General features: G+C 34.9%; 1 long non-coding RNA gene across 1 annotated transcript; it reads right to left on the bottom strand.

The window, feature by feature from the left end:
* Window positions 1-5113: 5113 nt before the first annotated feature.
* Window positions 5114-6180, bottom strand: LOC128290306 (uncharacterized). Its single transcript, XR_008280039.1, has 2 exons — window positions 6128-6180; window positions 5114-5357 (listed from the first exon to the last, which is right to left on the bottom strand). It is a non-coding gene; the product is annotated as an uncharacterized LOC128290306 (long non-coding RNA).
* Between the last annotated feature and the right edge of the window lie 9034 nt (window positions 6181-15214).

The following is a 15214-nucleotide window of genomic DNA, read 5'->3' as shown; positions in this document are numbered from 1 at the left end:
AAAAAAACAATGTTTTCCATATTCCTTCTTCCATTGCCGTAAGTGAAAGAAAGGTTGAAGCTAAGCATTCGGTCCTTTAGATATCTTGAATTAAGGTATGTTCCATGAGTTTGCTTTTAAAATTTTAGTGAATTTGAGATAGTTGCTAAGTCTTTTACTTAGCCCATGTGTAAATTTTAAGTTTGGTGTTGTCATGTATATTCGGCCATGGAAGTTTTCTACTTCATGGATAGTGTGTTAATGTTTTGAAATAGATATGGTAGAAGGATAAGGTTTGAACTTGTTAATTCTTGAATTGGTTGAGTTTGATAAAATTTAATATTTGTGGCTTAATTGTTTAATGACAATTGGCTATGTTGAAATGCTAAATTAGTGCTAAATTGTAAGTATTTAATTGAGTGTTAGCCGAAATTGAGCTTATGATAGTAATTAGAATTTGTGAAATTTATGCATTTTGTGGTCCAAGTGTGATAAGAACCATACGTTATGGCATGTAAGCATGAAGATTAGATGATGGATAATTTTAAATGTGAGATGGTTAGAAGTTGATTTAAAGGCTTAAGATATTCGGTTTTGGGTACTATGTGTTGGATCTTGAATATTTTAATGTTTTGAATTAGTAATGGATGAAAGATAATGTTTGAGTTTGCTAAATATTTCTTACGGGTTTGATCAAATTGAGCATTACAGAAATGAGTACCTCTATCACTAATAATTGCTCTAGGTGTTCCAAATCGAGAGAAGAGTTTCTTAAGGAACCTCACCACCACTCTAGCATCATTAGTAGGTAAGGCTTGGGCTTCCACCCATTTAGACATATAATCAACGGTTACTAAGATGTATTTATTCCCAAATGAGATAGGCAATGGACCCATATATCAAATATTTCACATGAAAGCATGTACATTTGAGGCATTTCGTCATGTTTAGAGATATTACCTAATCATTGGCATTTATCCAAGAAGTAACATACCTGTTGGTGTCTTTGAATAGTGTGGGCCAATAAAAACCTGATTCGAGTATTTTATGTGCGGTCCTAGTCGCATTGTAATGTCCTCTAGTCGATCCTGAGTGGTAATGTTCCAAGATTCTAATTGCTTCTGACTTCGTAACGCATCTTCTAATGACTTGATCTGTACATATATGAAAAAGAAAAGGATCTTCCCAAAAGTAGTTTTTCACATCAGTAAAGAAGCATTTCTTTTGCTGATGGGTCAGCCCTTTTGGTGTAATGTTAGCAACTAAATAATTCACAATGTCTACGAACCAAGGTTCCTCAGAGTCAGATATAGCAAAAAATTGTTCTTCAGGGAACAAGTCATTTATCTCATGTTCATCAAGCTCCTTGAGATGTGGGTTTTCTAATCTAGATAGATGATCTGCTGCAAGATTTTCTACTCCCTTCTTATCTTGAATTTCTAAATCGAATTTCTGCAACAATAAAATTCATTTTATTAGTCGAGGTTTTGCATCTGTTTCAGTAAGGAGGTATCGAAAAGCTGAATGGTCAGTGTAAATGAAAACTTTAGATAATGTTAAATATGGTCTAAATTTATCGAATGCAAAAACCATAGCCAACAATTCTTTCTCAGCCATCCTATAATTTTCTTGTGCGGCTGTCAATGTTTTGCTAGCATAATAGATCAGTTGAAAATGCTTGTCTTTTCGCTGTCCAAGAACCGCACCCACTGCACAATCACTCGCATCACATATTAGTTCAAAAGGTAAATTCCATTCAAGTGAAACTACAATTGGAGCATTAATTAATTTATCTTTAAGAGTATTAAATGCTTCTAAACATTCCTGACTGAAATTGAAAGGCACATCTTTTTCTAGTAAATTCACTAAAGGCTTATCTATTTTAGAAAAATCTTTAATAAGTCTTCTATAAAATCCAGCATGACCTAAAAAGCTTCGAATAGCCTTAACTGAACTAGGGGGAGGTAATTTCTCAATAGTTTCAACTTTCGCTTTCTCAACTTCAACTCCCTTGCTAGAAATTTTGTGTCATAACACAATCCCTTAACGAACCATGAAGTGACATTTTTCCCAATCCAGTACAAGGTTCGCTTCCTCACATCTCATTAGAACTCGTTTTCAATTTTTAAAGAAAAGATGGAAAGAGTTACCAAATACCGGGAAGTCATCCATAAATACCTCCATAATGTCTTCTATGAGTTCATCAAAAATGGCCAACATGCATCGCTGAAAAGAGCAAGGGCATTACATAATCCAAAAGGCATTCGTCGATAAGCAAACGTACCGTACGGACATGTAAATGTCATTTTCTCTTGGTCTTCAGGAGCTATTGGGATTTGAAAGTAACCTGAAAGTCCATCTAGGAAGCAATAATACATATGCCCAGATAATCTTTCTAACATCTGATCAATGAATGGTAAGGGGAAGTGATCCTTTCTTGTGGCATCGTTCAATTTCCTATAGTTAATGCAAACTCTCTACCACGTCACTGTTCGTGTTGGAATCAATTCGTTCTTCTCATTAGCCACAACAATTATGCCTCCTTTCTTAGGGAAAACCTGCACAGGACTCACCCACGAACTGTCAAAAATTTGATAAATAATTCCAGCATCTGGAAGTTTAATTACCTCAACTTTCAAGACTTCTTTCATGTTAGGATTCAGTCGTCTTTGAGCCTACACACAAGGTTTATATTCATCTTCCATTAAGATTTTATGTATGCAGAAAGAAGGACTGATCCCTCTTATGTCAGAAATCTTCCAAGCTATAGCTATTTTATGCTCCTTCAATACTTGAAGTAGTTCGCTCTTTTTGGTTGGCTGTAAATCTGAAGTAATGATAACTGGTAATGTGGAATTATTTCCGAGAAATGCATATTCTAAGTGATTTGGTAGTTGCTTCAATTCCAATTTAGGAGGTTCTTCAACGAAGGGTTTTAATTTTAATTCATTATTTACCTTAATACCCTCAAAGCTCTTCTATCTTAGTGAAGGCTCATTAGAATTTAGTTCAGCTTTTGTCTTACCTATCGTAGAACCTATCGTAGAATCATCGTCAGTTACCTCCTCTCCTTGGTCAAGACACAGTTCCAACGTGTCCTTACGTACGATTTTCTGTAAAGAAACTTGAGTAGCATGATCAATAGAATCAACAAAATAACAGGAGTCATCTTGTTCTCTAGAAAATCTCATGGTATCATAAATTTTAAAAATAATCCCTTCGTCACCTACCCTAAGCACAAGTTTACCGTCACCCACATCAATAACAACCCTAACAGTGGCTAAAAATGGGCGACCTAAAATTAAAGGCACCTTAACGTCCTCATCCATGTCAAGCACAACAAAATCAACAGGGAATATGAATTTATCTACTTTTACAAGTGCATCCTTGATAATACCCGTAGGATATTTAACAGATCTGTCAGCTAGTTGAATACTCATCCTAGTAGGTTTTGGTTCCCCAAGGCCAAGTTGCTTGAACATTTTGTAAGGCATCAAATTAATGCTAGCGCCTAAATCAGCTAGTGCCTTTTCAACATTTAAACTACCAATTAAGTAGGGAATAGTAAAACTTCCTGGATCTTTCAGTTTGGTTGGCAATTTATTTTGAAGTATGGCCGAGCACTCCTCGTTGAGTTCTACTGTAGACAACTTTTCAAACTTCCTTTTATTTGTTAAAAGCTCTTTCAAAAATTTTGCATATGTAGGCATCTGCGAGATAGCTTCAACAAAAGGTAAGTTAATATGTAGCTGTTTAAAAAGTTCAAGAAATTTACCGAATTTTGCATCCATTCGATCTTTCTTCAACTTTCCTGGATACGAGATTGGTGGTTTATATTCCCTCAGTACCATTTTTTCACTTATTTTAGGTTTCACCCCTTCTTCCTCTTTCTTATTAGCTTCTTAAGGTAACTTTTTTTCAGATTCAGCTAACACTTTTCCACTCCTTAGGGTAACTACTTTCACGAGCTCTTTTGGATTGGGTTCGGTGTTGCTAGGTAAAGTCCCTGATGGTCTCTCTAAAATCATCTTAGCCAACTATCCTATTTGATTCTCAAGCCCTTCAATTGATGCTTACTGATTTTTTAGTGCAGTTTCAGTGTACTGAAAATGGGTTTTCGCTACTGAAATAAACTTTGTCATCATCTCTTCAAGGTTCAATTTTTTCTCTTACTGGTAAGGCTGTTGTTGAAAGCTTGGAGGGGGTGGTGGTCTTTGATTCCCTTGGCCTCCCCATGAGAAATTTGGGTGGTTCCTCCAACCTGCATTGTAAGTGTTAGTGTAAGGATTATTTTGAAGTCGAGGATTATTACCCATATAATTCATTTGCTCGTTCTCTATGTTAGGCCGGTAGGGTGGATATTCTGAATTGCTCTTTCCACCTCCACTTGCATCGCACTGCATTACTGGATGAACTTGCGTAGAACCAAGTAAACCATCAATTTTTCTATTCAAAATTTCTACCTGATTTGAAGCCATAGCAATCGAATCAATGTTAAAAGCACCGGCTGATTTTGTCAGCTTTGTCCTCATGACTTGCCACTGATAATTATTCAGTGACATCTCTTCTATGAACTCATAAGCCTCTTCAGGTGTCTTATTATTGGTAGTTCCACTAGCAGCTGCATCAATCATTTGTCTAGTTGAGGGATTCAAACCGTTGTGGAAAGTTTAAACCTGTAGCCAAAGAGGTAACCTATGGTGAGGGCACCTTCTCAATAGATCATTGTATCTCTCCCATGCATCATAAAGTGTTTCTGTAACACCCCAAACCCGGCCTAGACGTTATGACTGGATCCGACATGCCACAGCAAAGCGTTCAAAACATTTTATATTGTTGATCCAGAAAAACTTACTTAGTGTTTTAAAAGATAATTTCATAATGGGTTAAAGTGAATGGAAGCTGTGCACCTGGTAGGAAACCGGAAAAGAGGTGGTGAGTCCATCGGACTGCTTAAGTACCAAGCTCCCTTCGGATCCAATCCTAGACATGCATACCGCCATTGTTACACCTTAACGTCATGGATATTTTTAGGAAACCGATTTGATTAAGTCATTTTTAGGAAAAGTGATTAATTTTGGAAAATACTTTCATTGCAGAAGCTTTGCTTGTTGTCGTGTTATTTTGAAATCAATTGTTTTTTTTGAAAACGCGCCCTAAAGCTATCCAATTTCAATAGTTAAAATAAGTAATACCTATCTTAGTAATACATATTAAAACCATCAAAAATAATTAAGCGGCCTTATTACATTTAAAAACCCAAAACTTCAAACGTAAATAAAAGGATGTCCAGTTCACCAGAAGAAAATCAAACTTTCAGAATGGGTGGTCACTCCGAATTCCCTCACAGCTCCAAGCCCACTATGGTTGGGGATTTCCTGCGTGGATGAAAATAAAAGGGGTGAGTTTGGGGAAACTCATCTGTAAGGAAAACCCATTCAAAGCCCAAGTCGGCTCTAGCCCATTGGGCCTAAGCCCATTCAGTGTAATTGTCTTGTATCAAGAGCCCTTTTCAGATTATAATAAACTGGGCTTTAGCCCCTTATTCAGATAACAATATGGCCCATAGGCCCATTTCAAAATACATGCAACATCAATAACATATGCTAGCCCATTTGGGGAGACTACTAAACCCGCCAACCACTACACTCCACCCGTACCAGCCATACACTCCATGTGGGCATAGCTCAACCCACCCAGCCCAACACTCCACATTAAACATTCTGCTTTCGATTATCAATAAATTGAGGCTAAGCCTCCAATACATGGACAAGCCACTTTCAGTACTTCCTCCGTCAAATATCCCAATCCCATGCATCGATAATAACAACATGGCATCCAATAAATAACAACAATCAAACATGCATTTAAGTCAATTTAACCCTAGGGGTATTTGGTAATTTATCTCCTAGGGTAAAACTGTAAATTTTCCACTTTTAAAGGTATTTCAGTAATTTATCTATTTTAGGGTTTTTCATGCATATTCCGACCTTTCACGTACTACAGAATCACGTACCGAGGGTTCTTACTGAATTGGGCCCGTTGGCCCATCATTCCAATTTTGGCCCGTTAAGCCCAAAAATATCGAGGGCACAGAAATCATGCACTTTGCAGTCCAAACATTGTAGCTTACCAAAAACATTAATACCTCATGAGCATTCGCACACTCGCAAATCTACAAAATACCGGTTTTCGGCATTTCAGATTTTCGACTTTTGCCGATCTAGACTAGGAAAGAGGGTGTTAGTTACACGCCTGTTTGCGACGATATGCTGACGAGATCCACACACGAACTGTCTACAATTTGATTACTAACACATTAATCTAACTATTCAAATATGAACTACGTATTAACCCCTTACAATATTCGGCCAACCACACCTACAGATCATAGTAAGCTTATATGAAAACAATAAGCAACTCATTAACAAATTTTTGTCAATGTTTACCACATAATCATAATTTCACTGCAAGCTATCTTCCTGAGCAACAGTCACTAAATTATTTATAACTGGAGCTACGAAACTCCAAATCAAGTTCCGTTAATTTTCCATGAAAATAGACTCATATATCTTGTATCCATAAAATTTTCAGAATTTTTGGTATGGCCAATCAATACCAGATTGTTCTTAAAATTTCCCATGTTTCACTGTTTGACTAATCTGACCACTCTTCATTACGAATCAAATTTCTCATTGTACAGAATTCAAAATATGTTCTCGTTTATTCCATTTGAAACTAGACTCATTAATCTTTAATTACATAATTTATGCAGCTTCTAACTCATCTCCCACAATTTATGGTGATTTTCCAAAGTCACGTTACTGCTGCTGTCCCAAGCAGATTTATTACCAAATCACTCTTTCACACATACCTTGCATGCATGTTATTTAAACATGTATATCACCAATCAATCATCACATATCTATGATTTTACTTAAGTATAATCTCCATTTCATCATTTTAAAGCACAACCTGTTAGCTGATTTTTCCCTTTAGCATCTAAGGCACATGCATGTTCATTTGTTTGGCTCAACTTCACCTATCTTCCATTTTTCATCAAAAGAACATGAAACAACAACCATTTCCTTCATTTTAATTCATGGCCAAATGCTCACAACACAACCAAAAACCAAAATATGCTTCAAGAGTTAAGGTAGAATCAAGAAGAACTCATGAACATCAAGATAGAAGCAAACTACCATGAACTTACCTTCAATTTTCTTCCCCAAGTGACCAAAAATTCAAGAGCTTTCTCCTCTCCTTTCTCTTCTCTAACTTTCGGCTATGATGAACAAAGATGGACAAAACTTTGTTCTTTTCACCCCTTTTTCCTTTAATAAAATTTCATATTTCATCCATTTAATTCTTTAATACAAAAGACATGAAATGCCCATCATGGAACATTTACCTAAACCATTATCATGGAACATTTACCTAACCCATTATCATGGAATATTTACCTAATCCATTATCATGGAACATTTACCTAACCCATTATCAATTTGTACCATGAATTATGGATATCAATTGCTCATATTGTCTACAACAACATGATGGCTGGCCACTTCATGTAAAATGGGAGGTTTGTCATACAAATCCTCCTATTTTACACTCCTATTTATTTGGCCACTTCAATTTAGCCTATAGCATTTTCAAATATTTTCACATAGGTCCTATTTCATAATTTCACCCCTTTTTTCTTATGGAACAAAAATTAACTAAAATTGTCGGGTTCTATTTTAAGCTTGGGCCTTCTAGAGGCCCACTAACATAATTAAACCTATGCCAGCATTCACAGAATTCCCAAAAATTGGGGCGTTACAGTTTCTAAGTCCATTTGCACAAAAGAAGAGGTATCATTCCTCAACATTGTCATTTTGGTCGGCAAAAAGCATTTCAGTAAAAAAATTTCAGTCATTTGTTCCCAAGTAGTGATTGACTCTCGTGGTAACGAGTTCAACCACTGTTTAGCCTCATTTCTTAATGAAAATGAAAATAACCGAAGGTGAATGGCATCATCAGAAACGCCATTTATTTTGAAAGTATCATAGAACTCTAAGAATTTGGCCAAATGAGTATTTGTGTAACACCCCTTACCCGTGTTCAACGCCAGAACAGGGTACAAGGCATTACCGGACTTAATCACTAATCATCGTATAAAAATCGATTCATAATTTCACTCTAATTTAAAACTTTTTCAAACACATTCAAGTTGTCCCTTAAAAAGAACTTACAAGGCCCATATCATGCTTTAATTCAACCACACACATAGGCAAGCATGCACATTCATAACTTGCATCATTTAATTAATAACATAATCAAGACTATCTACATTAAATGACTTTATACAATAGAAACCTTCAAACAACATAGGTCAGTATTTTAAGCCAATTCCTAGCAACTTAATAACAATTAAACGAGTCTCTATACATGCCAAAGACTTAAAATACTTTAAAACCTTTATATACCGATCAATAGTTTGATTGTGTGATTTAACCTCTGGCGACCTCCAACTCGAGCTAACATCTGCAACACTATAGGAAAAAGGAAAGGAAGGAGTAAGCATTATAGCTTAGTAAGTAAGTATGTAAATATTAATAAACAATACATTATCATACTTTAAACAAAGTCACAATATGTTCCCGGAATATTACCATCACAAACACACATACTAAATTATTTATTTCTGGAGCTACAGAACTAAATTACAACCATAAAATTTTTAGAATTTTTGGTCTAGCCAATTAGTACAGTTTATTCATTGAAGTTACCCCTATTTCACTGCTCAACTGTTCTGACCACTCTTCACTACGAATCAATTTTCTCCTCATACAGAATTCAAAGGATGTTCTCATTTATTTCATTTGAAACTAGACTCATTAAGGATTTCAAGCATATAAATTATATCCCATAATTATTTTTGTACAATGTTTAATGATTTTTCCAAGTCAGAACAGAGGATCACGTAGTCATTCTGAACCAGTCTCTCAAAAACTTAAATATCTCATAATATAGAATTTATTTGCTTGCTCTGTTTTTGTTATATGAAAATAGACTCATTAAGCTCTAATTTGATATCTCATTCAGTCTCTGATTCAATTTTTACTATTTTTGGTAAATTTTTAGAATCACGTCACTGCAACTATCCAAAACAGTTTTATTGTCAATTTTGATCTTTCACACTTCAATTGTATTCATCACTTTCCCATAACAATCTTTCCAATTCCAATCACATATTGAGCATATTGCTCATAATTTACACACGTATATACTTACACTTATCATCAAAAAGTCATACACAATTTCATTTAATCAATTTTCAAGTTGAACGCTTCAGAATAATAACAGATACGCAATGGTATCGCACACAGCCCACCTTTAAAATCGAAGTTCTCTTGTACACATAGTGGCCTTCACTTAGCACCACTCATGTGACCTAGCTCGATTGTACACATAATTTTGGCTCTCTTGTACACATGGTGAACACTTAGTACCGCCCATGTGACCTAGCCAGTTTATCTCGTAGCTCTCTTATCTACATGGTGTCCTTCACCGAGAACCACGCATGCGACCTAGCTACATATATCCCATAGCTCTCTTGTCTACATGGTGTACACATAGTATCACCCATGTGACCTAGCTACATCATAATGTCTCGTAGCTCTCTTGTACACGTGATGTGCACTCAGCACCATACATGTGACCTAGCTACATACCATCTGTATCATCCAATCTTTCCAAAGGTTCAACCGGGATTTCTCTCTCTTTCTAATACTTGATTCCATACTTATAATAGTCAATTATGATTCAAAAATCAACTACAATACATAAAATATGCTGAAATACAAAAACATAATAAAGATAATGTATTATTTACATACAAACTGACATACTTTCTCATTTCCATGTCGAATTAATATTGAACATTTAAATCATCATAATTATACTTACTTTCAACACCTCAGCAATCATAGTAAATATATCAATTTTACATTGAAACATGCTTAAATTAATGCTTGTTATACATATGAACTTACCTCGATACTAAAACGCCCATTTTACCAACTTTCCCGATTTTCGATTTTTCTCCCATTCTAGATTCAAATCTCATTTTTTGAGATCTAAAACATCATATTTTACTTATTTAATTAATGTACTATTCAAAACAGTCCTTAACTCAAACTTTGGAAAAATTACAATTTTGCCCCTAAACATTTGCATATTTACACTTTTGCCCCTAGGCTCGGGAATTAAACTTCATCCCTTATTCATATGTTTTATGACATGCTGATCATTTTTTCCTTCTATGAAAACATCAAATTCTTACTCTAACACATATTACGAACAATAACAACTTTTACCGATTAAGCCGTTTTACTCATTTTTGCTTAAAACCGCTTAGCAAAAGTTGTTTAACATAATTTCAGCCTTCATATTCTACCATAAAACATCAAAATAAACAAATTTCACCTATGGGTAGTTTTCCAAATATGAACCCTAGCTTAAATTATTGCTAGAATAAGCTTAATCAAGTTACCGAGATTCCAAAATCATAAAGAACTTGAAAAACGGGGCTAGAACGGACTTACTATTGAGCTTGGAAAGCTTGAAAACCCTAGCCATGGCTTCCCCCATGCTAATTTCGGCCTCCATGAAAAAGATGAGTCAATTTTGGCTTTATTTTCCCTTTTTATTTCTCTTAATTACCAAATGACTAAAATGCCCTTAAGGCCTTTCTTTAAAATTTTGTCCTATTAATGCCCATTTTTGTCCAAACGAAATATAATGATCTAATTACCATTTAAGGACCTCCTCTTTAAACCCCCATTTCAATCAAGTACTTATGAATTAGAACACATATTTTGCAACTTTTGTAATTTAGTCCTAAAAGTCCAATTAAGCACTTCATCTGTAAAATTACTTAACGATATTTTTACACAATATTTTAATCAATAAATAAACCTTAAAACTTAATCAAAATAATTTTTCAACTTCGAATTCGTGGTTCTAAAACCATCGTTCCATTTAGGCCCTAAATCGGGCTGTTACAATAATTTCTGCAAATAAGCCCTAATAGGCAAATTAAACATGCAATCTATAAAATTTCTTATAAATACTCTAACACATGCATCTAATCACTCAGTAAATCATAAAAATTAATCGAAATAAACTTTTCTATCTTAGATTTGTGGTTTCGCAACCACTATTCCATTTAAGCCCTATTTCGAGATGTTACAATTTGGGTCTTCATCCTACAAACCATCAAACTGAACAAACTATTTAATCATTTGTATAGTGTTAGGTTTCAGTTCAAAATTATTTACGACAATTGTAGGTCTAACAATACTCGATTTAGCCCTCGTTAAATTAGGCTTAGCATAGTCGTACATAGTACGAGGAGCAGGATTCTGATTCACTGGATTTGCGACAACCACAGGAGGCAACGGATTATTTTGATTTTCAGCCATCTCCTCGGTATTAGTGGTGTCATCCTCATGCTCTTCCTCTATATACCGTAAACTTCGCCTTATTTCTCTAAGATTTCTACAAGCTGTGCTTTCAATTTTGCTGTAAAAAAATAGAGGTCTTGACGGGTTTCTTCTAGTCATAAACTATAAAAACCTGCCATAAGTAAATAAAAGAAGAGTTAGAAATTAAAATAAAAACAAAATTAAATTGCAATAAAAATAAAAATGGATAAAGTAATAAAAATTAAGTGTTCCTAATATCTTAGTCCCCGGCAACGGCACCAGAAACTATAATGGTGAGTATTCTCGCTTGTCAGGCGGGAGACCCGGGTTCGATCCTTGGCAACGGCGCAAAAAACTTGATGGTTGCTAAACTAACTAAAAATTTGACTAAGGCAAGCGCACCTATCGAACAGTACTATAGTTAAGGTGAGACTAGAAATATCATATCCACAAGGACTAAAAGTACTACTAATTACTATCTTTTTTATTATCCAGCCTAAGAATTGAAGGGATGTTTTCTAAACTAAACTTAATTATCTAATTAACTAAGAACGCAACAGAAATAAAAGTTGGAAAATATTCTTTGGAAAACCGATGGAGAAGACAATACCCAAGGAAGAATCCACCTAAACTTCACTTATTACTTCTGAATTAGACGATTTAATCACTTGACTTAATCCGTAGAAATCCTTAGTTTATGTTAATATCTCTCTTGAGACTAAAAACAACTGACTCTAGGTTGATTAATCAAAATCTCTTTCTAATTAAAACCCCTGTTGTTGCATTAACTTGATCATGGATTCCCTTATTAGATTTTACTCCAATCTGACAGATTTATGTCGTCCTATCTCTAAGATTGCATGCAACTCCGCTTAATCATGGAAGATCTACTCTTAAACAGGAACTTTTTCTCCACTGAATAAGCACATCAAAGGTCGAATTAATATCCTGAAATATTAAAGCAATGATTAAAACTCATAATTAAGAATAAGAAAAGGATTTATCATATAATTCAAATAATAATAAGATATGTCTTAGGGTTCATCTCCCTTAGGTATTTAGGGAATTTAATTCATAACGACAGGGGAAAACATCTCAAAATTAGGAAAATAACAAAACATAAGAAACTCAAAAACTTCGATAGAAATTGAATGGAGATTTTTAGTCTTGAAGTAATTCCTGCTTCTGAGTTGATTCCAATGGTTGTCCTCGAGTATTTTCTGCCTCCTCCTCTGTGTGTCCCTTTGATCCTCTTCTAGGATGTTAATATAGACTTTACAATTCCCAAAATAGCCCAAACTTAGCCTTTTCTGAGTAGAATTAGACTTGAGTTTGACAGGGACACGGCCGTGTGACACGCCCATGTAAAGGTGCTCAGGCCGTGTGCAATTCTGACTTGGTTTAATATCGACATGGCCATGACACACAGGCGTGTGGACTACCCGTGTGACACACACGAGCGTGTAGATTACTCATGTGGAAATACCTAGGTAGTGTGAAACACTGAATTAGGCCCAATTTGTCCGTTTTTGGCCCGTTTCTTGCTCTTTTTGCTATCTTACACTCTCCTGAATGTAAAAATGAAATTAAATGATTAGGAGTATCAAATTCATTAAATCTTATGATAATCCTTCCAAAAATATGCCAAGCATGGGGTAAAAATATGTATATATTATGGTTTATCAGCCCCACACGGATAAAGTTTACGGTAAGTGATAAATATTGGAGTGGACTAAGGAGATCGCATATTTGCGACTAAATTTGGGCTAAATGGGCTTCACGAGAGTGTGGACCCACTTGGTCCCATTTCCACTGTTTTGGCCATATGGGTTATCTGAGTCGTTAAAGATGACTGTAGACTTTTGAAGGGTCGTTATCTATACAGAGACCCTAAAATTAGTTAAATGACCGAAATACCCCTGAGGGGTAAAATTACTATTTTACCCCTAACTGACGAAATGACCATTGTACCCCTAGGGGTAGGTTAATTGACTTGTGTGTGACATTTATATGACTGGTTTGAGTATGACATACTGCGTACACGTAATGTTTATGACACGACATACTACACGGGGTTGGGTTTCTGATTTGGAAGAAGTACTATGTTAGTGGCTTTGCCCTGTAATTATTGCCCTGGTGGCCTTGCCACATTTACTGTTATTAGTAGCATTCATGTGTTACTGTTAGAAGCTTTGCTACGATATTGGTGTGTTGGCTGGGTGGGTCGATTTATATCCTCACATGATGTGTTCGTTGGCACGGGTGGTGTGCTGGTTGGATTGGGTAGGCTGCATTATTGCATTACACTATTACTGTATAGGGCTAAGGCCTAGATTGTACTGTTACTGTATAGGGCCAAGGCCCAGATTGTATTGATTACTGAAAAGGCTCAGGCCTAGACCGTTACTGTATGGATTATTTATTGATAGGGGATTACACACCGAGTTTTCGCAAACTCACTCTTCCTTTTAATTGTACAGGTAATCCTCAGCCTTAGACAATTTGGAGCTGCGAGGGACTCGGAGGTTGCCACACGTTCGCGAATGTTTTATTTATGTCTTTACTTATTTAAAGATTTTAAATTTGGGGTTTTACTTGTGTAATAAGGCCATTTGTGGGTTTCAATTATTAATTGGGCTTTGGATTATATATTTTTAAACTGCTAGACTAGGTAAAGACGAGTTTTTAAAACAATTATTGTTTTCTAAAACATGCGAATTAAGCTTCCGTGATTGTCAATCGATTTAATATAACACTAAGGGTTAATAAGGTAAATGTTTTGACGAAAACTTTTGTTAAATAATGATAAAAAGGTTTTAAACTTAGAACAAATTTTTATTGAAGAGGTCAATTTTTGAAAAACACTTTGATGTGACACGCCAGATTCGACCAAGCGTCTAGTCCGAGTTTGGTGTGTTACATTAGGGTTTTAGAAATTTGAAGTTTTTGAGAGGTTTTAAAGATAGTCTTGGGTTGAGTAGCAAGTTTAAGAAGAAAGTAAGGTTAAAAATAACTTAAGAATAAGGTAAGTTTTAAAATTTAAGGGGTTTTAATATTAAAATTGTGTTAAAATTAGGTTAAAATCGACGGGTCATATGATTGGGTCGGACGACCCTATAACAAATTGTAGCGATGTTGCGACACAAGGGTTCTATGTTGCAACACCCTTGGCAGGTTACCAATGTAACAACTCATTTTTCAGTGGTTTCAAGATCACAAATCCATCGAGTAAGTCTGTAGTATTATTATTTAATTAATACAAGTCAATTATAAATTTATATAGAATTTTGATTTGACAAATTTTAGCTAATTGAATAAATAAGTTAGGTATAAGTGGTTGTCCTAAAAGTCAAGTGGTTTCAGAAAATGAGGTAACGGTACCTCGTTTTCTTAAATATTTACTGAGTTACTATTTTGGTATGTGAAGGTTTAGTTTAGAAATTGTAGTGTTTAATTAGTTAATTGAAGAAAAATAACTACTTTATAAAAGTTGTAAAACTTAATTTCTAATTCTAAAAATTAAATGGCTTAATTAGTGAAAAAGGGTGGACTTATATGGTAATTTAACTATAATGAAACAACATGGACGGTTAATGTTTTGTTTTTGTCCAAAAATAAGTGTTATTTTCATTAGTTAAAATTAAAAGTAATAAAACATAAAAAAATAAGAATAAGAAACCACTATCATTTTGATTTTTATCTTTCTGCTTGCTTATGCTGAAACACCATCGTTGAAGAACCAAGAGCTTCCGTCACTACTT

The sequence above is a fragment of the Gossypium arboreum genome, chromosome 3 (genome assembly GCF_025698485.1).
Source record: "Gossypium arboreum isolate Shixiya-1 chromosome 3, ASM2569848v2, whole genome shotgun sequence".
NCBI lineage: Eukaryota > Viridiplantae > Streptophyta > Magnoliopsida > Malvales > Malvaceae > Gossypium > Gossypium arboreum.
This window is presented reverse-complemented; position numbering and strand designations above follow the sequence as displayed.